The sequence below is a fragment of the Osmerus eperlanus genome, chromosome 9 (assembly GCF_963692335.1).
Source record: "Osmerus eperlanus chromosome 9, fOsmEpe2.1, whole genome shotgun sequence".
NCBI lineage: Eukaryota > Metazoa > Chordata > Actinopteri > Osmeriformes > Osmeridae > Osmerus > Osmerus eperlanus.
In genome coordinates this window covers 18,306,512-18,322,949 of record NC_085026.1, presented here as the reverse complement: position 1 = coordinate 18,322,949, position 16,438 = coordinate 18,306,512, and the positions used below count along the sequence as shown (strand labels likewise).

Sequence of the window (16,438 nt, the reverse complement as noted above, 5' to 3'; positions counted from 1 at the left end):
GAGGGTGCTGGGCTGGTATGGAGGGTGCTGGGCTGGTATGGAGGGTGCTGGGCTGGTATGGAGGGTGCTGGGCTGGTATGGAGGGTGCTGGGCTGGTATGGAGGGTGCTGGGCTGGTATGGAGGGTGCTGGCTGGGCTGGTATGGAGGGTGCTGGGCTGGTATGGAGGGTGCTGGCTGTGCTGGTATGGAGGGTGCTGGCTAGGCTGGTATGGAGGGTGCTAGGCTGGTATGGAGGGTGCTGGGCTGGTATGGAGGGTGCTGGGCTGGTATGGAGGGTGCTGGGCTGGTATGGAGGGTGCTGGGCTGGTATGGAGGGTGCTGGGCTGGTATGGAGGGTGCTGGGCTGGTATGGAGGGTGCTGGCTGGGCTGGTATGGAGGGTGCTGGGCTGGTATGGAGGGTGCTGGCTGGGCTGGTATGGAGGGTGCTAGGCTGGTATGGAGGGTGCTGGGCTGGTATGGAGGGTGCTGGGCTGGTATGGAGGGTGCTGTGCTGGTATGGAGGGTGCTGGGCTGGTATGGAGGGTGCTGGGCTGGTATGGAGGGTGCTAGGCTGGTATGGAGGGTGCTGGGCTGGTATGGAGGGTGCTGGGCTGGTATGGAGGGTGCTGGGCTGGTATGGAGGGTGCTGGGCTGGTATGGAGGGTGCTGGGCTGGTATGGAGGGTGCTGGGCTGGTATGGAGGGTGCTGGGCTGGTATGGAGGGTGCTGTGCTGGTATGGAGGGTGCTAGGCTGGTATGGAGGGTGCTGGGCTGGTATGGAGGGTGCTGGGCTGGTATGGAGGGTGCTAGGCTGGTATGGAGGGTGCTGGGCTGGTATGGAGGGTGCTAGGCTGGTATGGAGGGTGCTGGGCTGGTATGGAGGGTGCTGGGCTGGTATGGAGGGTGCTGGGCTGGTATGGAGGGTGCTGGGCTGGTATGGAGGGTGCTGGGCTGGTATGGAGGGTGCTGGCTGGGCTGGTATGGAGGGTGCTGGCTGGGCTGGTATGGAGGGTGCTGGGCTGGTATGGAGGGTGCTGGCTGTGCTGGTATGGAGGGTGCTGGCTAGGCTGGTATGGAGGGTGCTAGGCTGGTATGGAGGGTGCTGGGCTGGTATGGAGGGTGCTGGGCTGGTATGGAGGGTGCTGGGCTGGTATGGAGGGTGCTGGCTGGGCTGGTATGGAGGGTGCTGGGCTGGTATGGAGGGTGCTGGCTGGGCTGGTATGGAGGGTGCTGGGCTGGTATGGAGGGTGCTGGCTGGGCTGGTATGGAGGGTGCTAGGCTGGTATGGAGGGTGCTGGGCTGGTATGGAGGGTGCTGGGCTGGTATGGAGGGTGCTGTGCTGGTATGGAGGGTGCTGGGCTGGTATGGAGGGTGCTAGGCTGGTATGGAGGGTGCTGGGCTGGTATGGAGGGTGCTGGGCTGGTATGGAGGGTGCTGGGCTGGTATGGAGGGTGCTGGGCTGGTATGGAGGGTGCTGGGCTAGTATGGAGGGTGCTGGGCTGGTATGGAGGGTGCTGGCTAGGCTGGTATGGAGGGTGCTGGGCTGGTATGGAGGGTGCTGGCTAGGCTGGTATGGAGGGTGCTGGGCTGGTATGGAGGGTGCTGGGCTGGTATGGAGGGTGCTGGGCTGGTATGGAGGGTGCTGGGCTGGTATGGAGGGTGCTGGCTGGGCTGGTATGGAGGGTGCTAGGCTGGTATGGAGGGTGCTGGGCTGGTATGGAGGGTGCTGGGCTGGTATGGAGGGTGCTGGGCTGGTATGGAGGGTGCTGGGCTGGTATGGAGGGTGCTGGGCTGGTATGGAGGGTGCTGGGCTGGTATGGAGGGTGCTAGGCTGGTATGGAGGGTGCTAGGCTGGTATGGAGGGTGCTGGGCTGGTATGGAGGGTGCTGGGCTGGTATGGAGGGTGCTGGGCTGGTATGGAGGGTGCTGGGCTGGTATGGAGGGTGCTGGCTGGGCTGGTATGGAGGGTGCTGGCTGGGCTGGTATGGAGGGTGCTGGGCTGGTATGGAGGGTGCTGGCTGGGCTGGTATGGAGGGTGCTGGGCTGGTATGGAGGGTGCTGGGCTGGTATGGAGGGTGCTGGGCTGGTATGGAGGGTGCTGGGCTGGTATGGAGGGTGCTGGGCTGGTATGGAGGGTGCTGTGCTGGTATGGAGGGTGCTAGGCTGGTATGGAGGGTGCTGGGCTGGTATGGAGGGTGCTGGGCTGGTATGGAGGGTGCTAGGCTGGTATGGAGGGTGCTGGGCTGGTATGGAGGGTGCTAGGCTGGTATGGAGGGTGCTGGGCTGGTATGGAGGGTGCTGGGCTGGTATGGAGGGTGCTGGGCTGGTATGGAGGGTGCTGGGCTGGTATGGAGGGTGCTGGGCTGGTATGGAGGGTGCTGGGCTGGTATGGAGGGTGCTGGCTGTGCTGGTATGGAGGGTGCTGGCTAGGCTGGTATGGAGGGTGCTAGGCTGGTATGGAGGGTGCTGGGCTGGTATGGAGGGTGCTGGGCTGGTATGGAGGGTGCTGGGCTGGTATGGAGGGTGCTGGCTGGGCTGGTATGGAGGGTGCTGGGCTGGTATGGAGGGTGCTGGCTGGGCTGGTATGGAGGGTGCTGGGCTGGTATGGAGGGTGCTGGCTGGGCTGGTATGGAGGGTGCTAGGCTGGTATGGAGGGTGCTGGGCTGGTATGGAGGGTGCTGGGCTGGTATGGAGGGTGCTGTGCTGGTATGGAGGGTGCTGGGCTGGTATGGAGGGTGCTAGGCTGGTATGGAGGGTGCTGGGCTGGTATGGAGGGTGCTGGGCTGGTATGGAGGGTGCTGGGCTGGTATGGAGGGTGCTGGGCTGGTATGGAGGGTGCTGGGCTGGTATGGAGGGTGCTGGCTAGGCTGGTATGGAGGGTGCTGGGCTGGTATGGAGGGTGCTGGGCTGGTATGGAGGGTGCTGGGCTGGTATGGAGGGTGCTGGGCTGGTATGGAGGGTGCTGGCTGGGCTGGTATGGAGGGTGCTAGGCTGGTATGGAGGGTGCTGGGCTGGTATGGAGGGTGCTAGGCTGGTATGGAGGGTGCTGGGCTGGTATGGAGGGTGCTGGGCTGGTATGGAGGGTGCTGGGCTGGTATGGAGGGTGCTGGGCTGGTATGGAGGGTGCTGGGCTGGTATGGAGGGTGCTGGGCTGGTATGGAGGGTGCTGGGCTGGTATGGAGGGTGCTGGGCTGGTATGGAGGGTGCTGGGCTGGTATGGAGGGTGCTAGGCTGGTATGGAGGGTGCTGGGCTGGTATGGAGGGTGCTGGGCTGGTATGGAGGGTGCTGGGCTGGTATGGAGGGTGCTGGGCTGGTATGGAGGGTGCTGGGCTGGTATGGAGGGTGCTGGGCTGGTATGGAGGGTGCTGGCTGGGCTGGTATGGAGGGTGCTGGGCTGGTATGGAGGGTGCTGGGCTGGTATGGAGGGTGCTGGCTGGGCTGGTATGGAGGGTGCTGGGCTGGTATGGAGGGTGCTGGCTGGGCTGGTATGGAGGGTGCTGGCTGGGCTGGTATGGAGGGTGCTGGGCTGGTATGGAGGGTGCTGGGCTGGTATGGAGGGTGCTGGGCTGGTATGGAGGGTGCTGGGCTGGTATGGAGGGTGCTGGGCTGGTATGGAGGGTGCTGGGCTGGTATGGAGGGTGCTAGGCTGGTATGGAGGGTGCTGGGCTGGTATGGAGGGTGCTGGGCTGGTATGGAGGGTGCTGGCTGGGCTGGTATGGAGGGTGCTGGGCTGGTATGGAGGGTGCTGGGCTGGTATGGAGGGTGCTGGGCTGGTATGGAGGGTGCTGGCTAGGCTGGTATGGAGGGTGCTGGGCTGGTATGGAGGGTGCTGGGCTGGTATGGAGGGTGCTGGGCTGGTATGGAGGGTGCTGTGCTGGTATGGAGGGTGCTGGGCTGGTATGGAGGGTGCTGGGCAGGCAGGTGCAGAGTGGGTTCCTCCCTCATGGGTGCATCACTGATCAATAAACACTGTGACAGCTGAGGGTGACCCTGCATTCTCCCACACAACAGTCACCCTGCCCCCATCTCTCTCTCTCACACACTCTATATGTCTCTCTCCCTCTGTCAGGTCTGGCCTGCTACAGTGGCTGCGTGAGAAGTCATGGGTCCCTGGTTTCTCTCTGCTTCTTTGCCGGGCCCTGGGTGCACCTGCAGCCTGTCTGGGGGTGGATTAGTTTCTCAGTGTGATATTGGAAACGTGATCATCCTCGCATGAGCGACCTCTAAAATAACAACGGCTTGGAGGAGAGGATGCACTGACGGTAAGCTCCTTTGTGCGGCAGGAAAACAAAATAGCTTTTCAATTTGCCACTTTAGAGTTCGTTGATAGAGACAAGTCGCGCAGAACTGAAGTAATTACTACAAAAAAGATAATTGCCCTTATATCACACTGAGTAGAATGTTATGTCACCCAATGCCTTTATTATGTCATGATTGTCAAACAGCCTTTTCACATGAGGTGATGAGGCTATGTGTGCTGGCATGTTTCCACATGAGTCATCAAGACCTAGACTGAGAAAGTAATCCCATAGTTTACAATGCTTTGTTTTCCTTTCTGTAAATGTTTTGAGGAAAGAGTTTATTGAAATAACCCTCCAGTATCACTGCCGTTATGATCTGTGTACACTTGTTTTCTCAGCAGCCTGTCACCAGGGGAAGTGCTACATGCAGATCCACTTAATACATTTCATACTTTAGACTCAATGATACTATTCGCCACAAACATGACTGGATACTTGGGAGTTCGCTTTATTTCTCTTATGATGAATTTCTTCATTTTATGATTATGAATATTTAATAGAGTATTTGACATCATAAACTACGGATTTGGTTGGGAGTGGTGTTATAAAGAGTGTTTACATCTTAGGAGCCCCATTCATATTTAATAACATGCAGTATGGCAGGATGTCCAGTATCAGGGATTATGAGCAGCAGGGGTCCTGAGATGGCAGAACAGCATCTCTTCTGTATCCAGGCTGTTCTCGGAAGCATTCTAATTACCCAGCCGTTTATCATTCAAATGTCTTTTTCAATCTCCATCATTTGTCTTGTGCTGACACGACCCATGCTGAGGCATGCTCCGAATCCCACACATGGAGACGTGAGATTAGAATAAGGAAAAAAAAGTATTTCACACTGAGAACCGGCAGTAATTTGTTTGTACAGGCACTGAGTCGAATGTCTGTTGAGTTGAGAGGGCATCAGTGTGGTCGCTGGCGTGTGGTCGCTGGCGTGTGCTTGCGGCGTGGAGGAGCTGCAGAAACAAACAAGTTCCCTTCAACGCCAGGCAGGCATCACTTTCAGTTGCATCAGAATGCTCTTACTAAGAGAGACTGTGAGACACACACACACACCACACACACACACACACACACCACACACACACACACACACACACACACCACACACACACACACACCACACACACACACACACACACCACACACACACACACACACCACACACACACACACCACACACACGCACACACACACACACACAGCTGCGCACATCACATGCTCCACTTCCCAGGCATCCTCCCACTCGATATCTCTCCACACAATCACTCACAAACACACGTACACACACACACAGACTCCCACCACAACATCATCAGCATGTGAATCCTGCCTAGAAACTAGAAAGGGGCGGGAAGGGGGAGGGGGATTCCATGTTCTCCAATTGGACGTGTTCCATGGCAACCACGTCCTCACAGCCAGCCAGTCAGAAGAGGAATGTGAGGACAGTGGAGACCCCGGTCAGGGAGCCTTGCTGACCTGGTAGAGAGGGTGCTGAACTAGGGATGCTCCCCCGTCGTCTCGTCACTGTCACCGACTCTAGAGACCCCAGGGCCACTCTGGCTAGCCCTCCTGGTGTTTACACCCTTCCTTCTCCCTTTTACACGCACACAGTCTTCTCATGGAATCTTCCTAGAAGTGTTGGTGCCACAGGGTCAAGATCGCTATCGCTAAACATCAACAATGTGAGACCAGCGTGAGGGGGACCAGGGAGAACAGGAGGAGGTGTGTGACCCACCAGGGTTGTGCTCCTGTAAACCCTATGCTGGTTTAGCTTCAGGTCTGTTATTGGATCATCAAAGTGATCTGTTGTTTTTGCAAAGCTAAATGACCCGGAGACATGCTGCTCCTTTTCTCCTCACGTCCGGCTGCCTCTCATCCTAGAACATTAGCAGGGCAGAGGGGCTTGCTTAACACCCTGCCATGAATGAAACTGTCCTGGAACGACAGGCAGAGGAGATGACAGAACAGAAGTATGACAGTCTAAGATTCATTGTGGCATTGACTCTTCTATTTACTGGTTGTTTTTTTTATCTGGCGGGGCGCGTGACAGCGTGTCTGTCAGAATCAGACATCTAGGAGAGGAGACAGAGATGACAAGATGTGTGTGTCTACAGCCCCTTGCAGGTCCTCTCAGGTGAAGACAGAGTCAATTATGCAGCAGGTCAAGCGCTGGGGGAGAGGGGTGTAGAATTTGCATCTGACCCCCCAGCTTTGTTCAGACAGAGAAATGTCTGAAGGTGAGGAGGACTCAGGACGGCCTCGTTATTAATGACATGTGATCCCTCCTCGGTAACAGAGATACGCAGAAACAAACCACCATTGTTTTCCTCTGGTGAACAAACATCTTGCCGGCAGAGCCTCCCCTTCACTGGCCAAACAAACAAACAAATATAGTTCCCGAAAGATGAGTAAGCGCTTTACTGGAAGAATCTGTTTCAGGGTAAGAGTTCCTTCCTCCTAAAGGCCAATTGCAGAAGACAATCCGACACAATAAAAAAAGGCGACTTCCATGTTGTGTTCAAGTGATCCATCTGACTGTGTTTGTTTGGGTTCAAACTTTAGGTTGGCATAGATCACTCATATTTGTTGTTAGATAATCTCTATTTTATTCCCATGTAATCCATGAAGAATAACCAAGTGTTCTAGTTTACTGTAACAAGCTGCAATTGTCAAAAGGGCCTAATCTGAATGTCTGAATGCAAAGACTGAACCCAGGATGTACAATTCATAAACATAAACTGGTCAATCAGGGTGTGAATCACCTGACCTGAGGTCTGTCTAAATCCATCTGTTTGAACAGTGGCCTTTCCATTGGTCACAGCTGATCCTGTCATCCTGGGTCCTGAGGCACAAACACAAGACTGGGATTTACTGTCCTGGCTGCATGTGCAGCTATGTACATCCAGGAATTAGAGCTACTGTTGTTATGTTGTTGACGTGTAACCCTGGGAGCTTTAACAAGCAGGCCACGCATGTAATGGCCCTGTGTCCGTCCATCACAACATGACATGCAGGATATTAAACATGTGAAAACATAATATTCTGGAGACAATGTTTGAACAAACTCTACATCCTTATTGAGACGTTACATGATGCTTTACCCTGACGGTCATTTCTGTTCTCTAGTCAGTGGATTTTTTTATGCACACTGAGGATGTGAGACTTGAGACCTCTCTACCAGCTCAGAGAGCGCTGATCTTTACCTGAACTGGTTATCTTCCCCTCAGGTGTCTGTCAGCTGCGTGTGTGTACCGTGGCTCACCACACATCACACACATTCAAGTCCACACCTCGGGTGATGCTTTCATCTTTAGTGATAAGAATCTACAACTGCAGACTCTGCTGTCCACAGTTAGAAGTTCTGCCTCCAGAGAGCTGCCTGGGCCCGTGCTTAACCACACAACGGATAAACTAGCTGCTTTAGGGATTCTAAGCATCATTTGATGAGATCATGAGTGTGTGAGGAAAGCTGCTTTCATCTGTTTTATCCTATGAAGTTTTGACACACACACACACACACACACGCAAGCAGCAGAGATGACTGTGGGAGAGTTGACCGGTGACCCTGCCTCTACAAAGACACCCTGTTTAATCTGCTGCACACATTAAAATCTGGCCGCCTAAAAGCAGGCATGTTCAAACAGATGTGGACATGACTGTCTCTCTCTATCCCGCGTGCTCGTTCTTTCTTTTCCCTCCCTCCCTCCCTCTCTCCCTCTCTCTCTGAAGGGAGAGAACACAGCTCAGAGGAGGAGAGGAGGAACAGCATGGAGACCGCACGCTACGAATGAGTCAATCTCACACCAGGGTTAGGACAACACAAAGAGCCCTCAAACCACACAGCAAGTCTCCCTCTCACACATAAAGGACTTTCCCCCGTACAATATCCACTGAAGGATCCCACTGCTCCTCAAAAGCCTTGAAGTGCCAAGAGCTTTTTAATTTTTTTAATGTTATCTTACTCTCGCAATCCTATTCTTGAAGTCATCAAGTAGTTTTGCAGTTTTACAACTTTATTGTTCCATAATTTATTGGAGCGCTGTGATACATCTATCTGTGATCATCAGTCATTCCACATGAATCCATCTGCAGGGTACCTGCAGACCACTGGCAGAGCGTTACTGTGGTAATCAGACAAGTGTTTGTTTCTCTGGGGCTTAATTACCTGTGGGTGGTTTAAAGTGGGCCTGGCTCGATCCCGGCTAGGAGCCGACGGCGTGACAAGCCAGCCTGTGTGGAGAAGCAGCACCAAAGGCATCCATCAGCAGCTGCTAATTACACAGCCCCGGGGAGCCTCAGGGTCCTGTTTCTGCTGCTGCCACTAAACACTTAGCATCCATATTTAATCAAACCTCATTATCTCACTACAATGTAGGAAGCAGCCATACCCTTACCTGATACCAGACATGGTCGACACACACACACACACACACACACAGAAAGAAAATCACACACGCCACCACCTAAAGACAGAGACAACGACAGCCAGACACATCAGCACAGCCCTCCAGCTGGCACACACACACACGCACCCACATACACACACTTCCCAAAAGTCTGTCTAGAAGTGACTCAAACCTTTGATGTGTAGATGTTCCGCAAGTTTTGCTTTCTCAGCAGAATGGCATTTCCATTCAGGATCCTCTGGTCAGACCTCGTTCTGGTTCAAACAGCAGCACAGCCAACATGAGGTTAAGCCTTTATCCACACAACAACGGCAGGTTTGTTGCTGGGTTATCAGCTTAGAGGCAGCTTGATGTCATTCTCTCAAGTCAAGGCTGTTGTATGTTGGACATCAAATATGACTTAGATCAGACCACCTGGCCATGTTATGGTCAGGGGAGACAATCACCACAATATCACAGCCAGTAACAGTGGGATTTAGCTACTGTCAAATCATTTCAGTGAGATGATTGTGTGTCTCTTTAGGTGTGTATGTGTGCAAGTGCATGTGTGTGTATGTCATGTGTATACAAGGGCACATGTCAGTGTGTGTGTTGCGCACATGTGTGTTTGTGTGTGCAAGGGCATGTGTGTGTGTGTGTGTTTACAGTACGTACTAGGGGAGATCAGTGAGAGTTAAGGGCCAGCTGGAGAGCTCCAGCTCTCTGCCAGAACCTAACTGACATGCTTGAGCAAGCCCTTTCAAGACCTGGTCCCAACAATTTGTACTTACACTGGCCCGGATCATTATCCAGCGCTTGTCATTCCAGCGCCAGGCCTCCAGCCAGCTGTAACCTGAGCCACAGCTGAAACATTCAGGAGCTATTAAACAAAAACACTCCAAACTCACCTGTCTCGTACCTGTGAATGAAGGTGTAGACCCAACCTCACATGGATGCTTTCTCCATCTTCATGGGAGGAATTTCTGTACTTGGGAACACTCATAACAAACAAGCCAAACATGTAAAGACCCCAGTCAGATATGTATTGTATTTTGATCCTGAATGATACAGTGGAATTGAAAAGCAAACTTCTCACCATCCAGGTATTAGTCTGTTCCTCTACAGCAGGGTTGGTGTAGCCACGTCCTGACTCTCAGAGGTCCTGTCACCTGTCCAAACTTTGTAAGCAGAATTTATCATCATCTTCATCATCGACACTTGCAAGTCCCAGTGAATCATGAGCCGTTTCGTCAGTCACATTGGCATGATGCAGACTCACTCTAAATGTTTTAGAAGGTACGTGCATAAAGCGTGGTGCTTTATGTCACCATTAGGCCTCTGTACGGCCTGACCCCGGCCACACAGGCCCAACTGTAAACAAGGCATTTAGGAGTCATCTGACCCCTAGCAGGGACAGGTAATCAGGCGGTGACCTCAGAAACAGCAGTTTCTCCTTTCCCGCCCATGGCACAAACACACCCTCCCAGGGAAAGTGTGCACACCTGTCCTGTGCTCCCACCACACACACCATGTACACAAACACAGCGGCCGTTCACACCAAACCACATACACACGTGCACAAAACTTCCCACGTACACCTTCGCACCATGACAACACGTTCATGATGTCATGATTTACTCATGTTTGATCTTCAGTGTAACCTTTTCATTATTCATCTCTATCAGTTTTAAATAATGGTTATATCATTGTGACCAAAATCTAAGTGAGCTGTTGATGAAAACCTGGAGAGCCAGTGTAACAGAATACACTGAGGCGTCACAAGGTATAACCCTGAATTATTCATCCAAGAGAAACACCAGCGATAGAAAATCAATCATTCAATCCCATGCACATACAGACTTCTGAAATATTAGCTGGGTAAGAACACCATACATCAGTCCATGGATGCCTCTTAATGTATATTCCATTAAATATTTACAGGCAGTCATGATGAGCTGTGAGTGTGAGCTCCACTGTCCCAGGACTCCCAGTCTGGCTGATATACAGGTCTCTGGTACACTGACCTCATATGTGTGTGTGTGTGTGTGTGTGAGAGAGACAGAGAGAGAGAGAGAGAGGGGAGAGAGAGAGAGGGGGGAGAGAGAGAGAGGGGGGGGGGGGAGAGAGAGAGGGGGGGGGAGAGAGAGAGAGAGAGGGGGGGAGAGAGAGAGAGAGAGGGGGGAGAGGGGGAGATAAAAGAAAGAGAAAAACTATAAATGTCTTCACAGTATGTTTGTGCAAAAATGTGTGTGTTTCTGTGTGTGTGTTTCTGTGTGTGTGTGAGTGCGTGAGAGGAGGGGTCACTCCATCCACTCCACCCGCTGCTCCGCATGGTGAGTGTGTGTGAGTGTGTGAGTGTGTGTGAGTGTGTGTTGTGGTGGCAGACTGAAGGGGTCACGTGAGAGCTGACCTCCAGGCAGAGTTACGTGACCCCCCTTGTGGGCAGAGATGAAGTCAGATTCTCTAATACACGGAAAACAAAAGTGCTGTCAGTCAGTCTGGACAAGACCTCACCAGCAGCAGCACAGGAGAATTCCAACAGACCCAGCAACTGTCTGCTGGGCACTTATGGAGTATTGATGATGAAACTGTGGGTTTTACAGTGCTCCTAATGGCCATTAGCTAAGTGTTGACAAAGAAACATTTGACTTCCTTTATAGATACCAAACCATTATGTACTCAGACAAATATGACACTTCTAAATTCTTTTTAAGATGTCGTACAGTAATGGCCACAATCATGTGTCTCTCAGTGTTTTAACACAGCAGTGACGAGTCTACAGCACGTAAACAACCTCTTCAGGGATCTGAATGTGTAATGTGAATGCGTCTCTATGCAGCATGTTGGACATTATGATACCATATAGATCCATGTATGGACCTGATAGGTTAAAAGCCACGCTGCAAACAGCTCATCCTGCTTAGTCTCCTCTCTCTGTCCTGAGGAGGATGGAGCTCACTGATTGGCCAGTTGATTGAATCCCAGCAAAACCTTGATAATCAGTTTAATCACTTTAACACCTAGCTCAACGAAAACAGTTTGATAACAAAGCGATTTTAAAAAGAAAAACTAGGATATATTTTCTACAATATTTTGTACCTTCACCCTGGAATACCCCATCTTCCTCCCCCATTGAGGTCCTGTATATACTGTGTGTTTTCAATGTGTCCGTCAGTCCTTGTTAGCTTGATAGGCGAATCGTGTCAGTGAGCCGTAATGAGCATCAGAATGAGATCATTTGCTGTGACTTGCCGCTAGCAGTCAACTGAGCGAGTTTGTTATGAGCGAGAACGAAGAGGTCATGTATGTTTACACAGCGAAAACCTTCCTCCATCACAGCTGAGACAAATGTTGTGAAATGTCTCCACGCTCCGTCTGACAAGGTAGTTCGTCACTCACGGGATTCGAACGCTCGGCCTCCGACTTGCCAAGCAAGTTTGTAACTTCTGGTGAAATTACAAACGTGACTTTTAATAATAAGAACAGGTTGGTTTACTCTTAGCTATTGCTCTCTTAAATCTACACTCAGCTACACCTAGCTAATGTTACTGCTCAAATCGGTTCGGACGATGGCTAGCTAGTGATAGCTAGCTCTTGCTACTTTTACTGTGTGAGTTAGACAAACCTTACCATCGTAATTGTCGATGTAGCTCGAAACGTAGGCTACAATTTGAACCCATTTTCCCTCTTGCTTGAAGGGGAGCAACATAGAATCCAACTAATCTGTTAATTGTCATTTTTGGAAGATCACCTAAACTCATAGTAAAAAACGGCATATTGTGGGAGCGATAACTTAACTGCTAGCTACTGGAAGTTGTTACCTTGGCTTATGCAATATGCGGAAGTGATGCGTGGAGAGTGAGCGTCATCATGGCTCAAACCTAGCCGACTTTACGACGGTTAGCTAATTAGCTCTGATTAAAGCACCGGCTACAGATTACACATATAGTAATTTACCGTTAACTATTATCATACAACTTTGTGAGTACAGAAAAATAATAGTTTCTCAACATATTTTATTCCCTATTATTCAATAAATTAAATCTTACTTGCTGCTACTGTAGGCTAATAAATTCCGACTGTCCTTGATTGACCGCTGGTGAGTGAGTAACGTTAAAATAAACTGACGACAGAGGCGAGAGAGAGAGGAAAGAGTCCAGTTTGTTGAATGGACATTGCCGCTGATTTTGATGCAGCTGTCAACCAGAACTACTTTCACAACAGAAAGCCCGCTGTGTTTCGTAAGTTTTGTGTAAAACAACAATTTTGTGATCCTGGGAATGTGTGCACGCACCGAAAATTACAACCCAACTTTTAACCTAAAAGATTCGGGGTTTTTGAGAAAACTTTCGGGGCTCAAGCTCCAAGCCACCGCTCCGCCCATGACTGACCAGTACTAAACCACATTCCTGGTGTATGAAGTGACCGCTAGTCGACCGCCCCGAAGGAATCCCTTTGATTGCGGTTCTATCTGCTGAACGATCAATACACACCGCTACTCTGATAAGAGAGCTGGCCTCACATCAAAGCACACTCCTGCCGGATAATACTCGTCTAATATTAATGGAAGGGCAAGGGTCTCCTTTCAAGTGGGGGGAATTAGATTGAGATCAAGTTGCCAATTAAATGTAGATAATTTATTGTTAATTAGGCTACTACACCGAAATAAGACATAGTAATTTTATACTCAGTTGTCCATCTCGAATAATAATTGCTTTTACTTGAAACGGGAAAGGAAAGATGCCATAACTCTGTAACACCAACAGCCTGAACACAAGCATCATAATGTGAAGCACCCAACCACACAGTGTGTGTTGAACCATATGCAAGCATGAAGGATGCTTGCATACTGGAGCTGTTGGGTGGCAGTCACAGCATAGAGAGACCAGATGATATGCATAACTCTGCAGCAACACTATCCTCCGAGCGTGTCTCACTGGGGGGCAGACCTGCGACCCCCTCCCTCCCTGACCCCCACGTCTGTCCACCAGAGAGAGAGAGAGGGGGGGGGGGCTGGGGTCCAGCCACAGAGATGGGCCCCTGTTTACCTGAACTCTACACACCTCTCTGAGGGTCTAGATCAATACTCTCTCCCTCAAACCCACACACACTCACGCACACTCACACCACAAACTGATAACACTGTCTTTGATGTTTGGAACATCATTGAGTCGGGTGGTAAAATTATATTCTGCTTTGTTTTGCTTCCGGCTGGCAATCGCTTTAGAAATTCCCGTCTTTCGATTCATCTTGTCAGAGAGGATGATTTATTGATCAGAGCGTGGCATGAAAGCAAGAAGGCTGGGCTGGGAGAGAGCTCTCCTCCTGTCTGTGCACAAGTGTCAGAGAACGCAAGGATCTGCTGTGTGGCTCTGCTGGAATGTTAAATATTCATGCATGAAGATGCTTTAACATATGGATTAACATCCATATTTCATGCTGGGGGGGCACATGGCAGGCTAGCTCACTGTACCAATTGCCTTCCTAACGATAAACATCTCAGTCTTCTCTCTCCTGCCCTTTCTCTCCTGCCCCTGGGCAACAACCACAGGAGCTACAGGAGATGACAACACAGGCATGAGCCCAGGGTCTCTGCTAATGAGCCAGTGAGAGCCATTCTGGGTCATTCCTCCTTGAGAAGTTCACATAAAAGCAGCTTTATTGATTGCTCATAGCAGGCAGTGAAGTTTCCTGTGTCTCCCCCTTCTTGCCTCCTCCTCCTCTGAGGAAGAGCTTGGCCAGAACAGCAGAGAGACTCTTGGTTTGTTTTCATCAGACGGGTCAGAGACGTCATCCTGAAACAGCATTGTTTGTGTTCCTGAGTAGGAGCAGGATGCCACGATGGCCTTGTTGTTCTCTCCATGACCTTTCCCCTGGAAATGTAATCTTTCCTTCTTCTCGGGGGCTTAACTCCTCCATACAGTTCAGGAACATGGGCTAATGATACAGCCACCACAGGGACAACAACCTCTCACACGTCACAGAAGGCAAACACTGCTTCACACAGAGACCAGATGCCTGTAAAAACCTCATCATGTATGTTTCTGTTAGACCTGCAGGCCACTGTGTCCTACAATCACCGGGACTGAAGACAGTTTTCCAGGAAAACCCCTAAAAACCCCAGAAGGTTGGTGAGGGGCTGGGCAGGCAGGCAGGGCTGGGCAGGGCTGGGGTGGGCTGGGGTCAGTGTGCTGTATGCAGATGCATGGGCTGGAGGCTCAGTGGGGTCTCTCTGTGAGTTCCTTAATCCTCTCCTTTGTCAGGGTAATGTGCTGACTCTGGGAGTCCTACTGGAGCACCCCCTACCTCAGCACACACTCACACACACTTCAGCCACCTGCAGCTGTGGCCAGGAATGATGACATCAGGTTTGACAAAAGACCCTCTCTGACCTCCAGCTGGGGAGTTATGGGTGTGAAAGTCCTTTATCAGGGGGGAACCCTAACCCCCCCCCCCCCCCCCCCCCCCCGTGACCCTGGGAAGGACAATCAGACATTTCAGTGCCTCAACAGTCCTCTTAACCTGTTTGGGTTCTTATTCATCCTGAGGGAAACAGAAGCAGGGATCGGTTGTGTCATTGTCAACATATTCAATCAAGACGCTGCATGTTGGAGTTAAACTCATCAAACAGGTTCTGTGTCATCTCAGTCTGAGCTGTGATCTGGACCCTGGAGGTCAGCTGGGACCAGGAGCAGCGGGGTGTATCTGAGCCAGAGAGAGGCTCCCTCAGCCTCAGAGGAGGGGGCTGTTAGAGGCTCCCTCAGCCTCAGAGGACGGGGCTGTTAGAGGCAGGCCCCACCTCGAGCTCGGAGCCCTTCTGATAGGCTGGCATCCGACACACACAAGACGTGCTGGATGATGTCACTTCCCGCTGCCAGACGGCTGTGGAGGCGGGCCTGGTCGATGGGACAGTCACCTTCCCAGGGTTCCAGACAGAAACATGATGAAACCCTCGTCTCAGGGTGGTCATGGATCTGTGGGAGTCGCCCCCAGTGAGGTCACCACCCACTTAGATCTTGTGGCCTTGCCCCGCTTGACTCATGTGGGGCAAGGGAGAGGGAGGGGGAGAGGAGGGGTTGGGCGTGTCATGGAGGACCACACACGCCTCTCTGGTCACGGTGCCTGCGATGAGGGCAACAACCGGCCGGTCTATGAATAGTGAGACGTGTTAGAAAGTGGGATAGGGGATGTGGGGAGACTGAGGTATTTCTGCTCCATTTGTGGCTTGTGAGTCAGACTAGAAATCCTTTACTGTGAGGTACTTATCAGAATCATGTAACATTAGACAACTACAGAAGCACCAGAACTGCTTAACTCCAAAAAATGAATCACCTCCTCTTGTTTATGACCTGTTGTTTTTCCCAACATGCCTCTCTCTGCAGGCCTCCCACAGTCCGTCCCAGCTCATCCCTCCATTTCCACATTCCTGCTTTTGGTCCTGTTTCTCTCACTCCTCTGCGAGCCCTCTCCTCCTCCTTCACACCCCTCCGTGACGCTAGCCAGTCTGTTATTACAGCTCCTGGATCTCCTGCCTTTCTGAGGCTCTTCACACCTCTGTGTGGCCCCACACCCGGCACCCTGGAGGGGCTTAGCAGTACGACACAGGCCCCTAGTTCACAGCCCCCAGCCCCCTTCCCCCAGTCCCAGTCCCCTAGCCATTAGTTCATAGCTCCCGTGAGTCTAAGGGCCGGGTAAACAGCTGTTGTCATGATGTAGTCCCAACATCTCCTGCGAGGGGAACTGGACCTCAGTGATGGGTGATGCCCCCTA

General features: G+C 51.6%; 1 long non-coding RNA gene across 1 annotated transcript; it reads right to left on the bottom strand.

Moving 5' to 3' along the window:
• Nucleotides 1-4,741: 4,741 nt before the first annotated feature.
• On the bottom strand, nt 4,742-12,437 carry LOC134027002 (uncharacterized). Its single transcript, XR_009931401.1, has 3 exons — nt 12,299-12,437; nt 8,449-9,846; nt 4,742-5,236 (listed from the first exon to the last, which is right to left on the bottom strand). It is a non-coding gene; the product is annotated as an uncharacterized LOC134027002 (long non-coding RNA).
• Between the last annotated feature and the right edge of the window lie 4,001 nt (nt 12,438-16,438).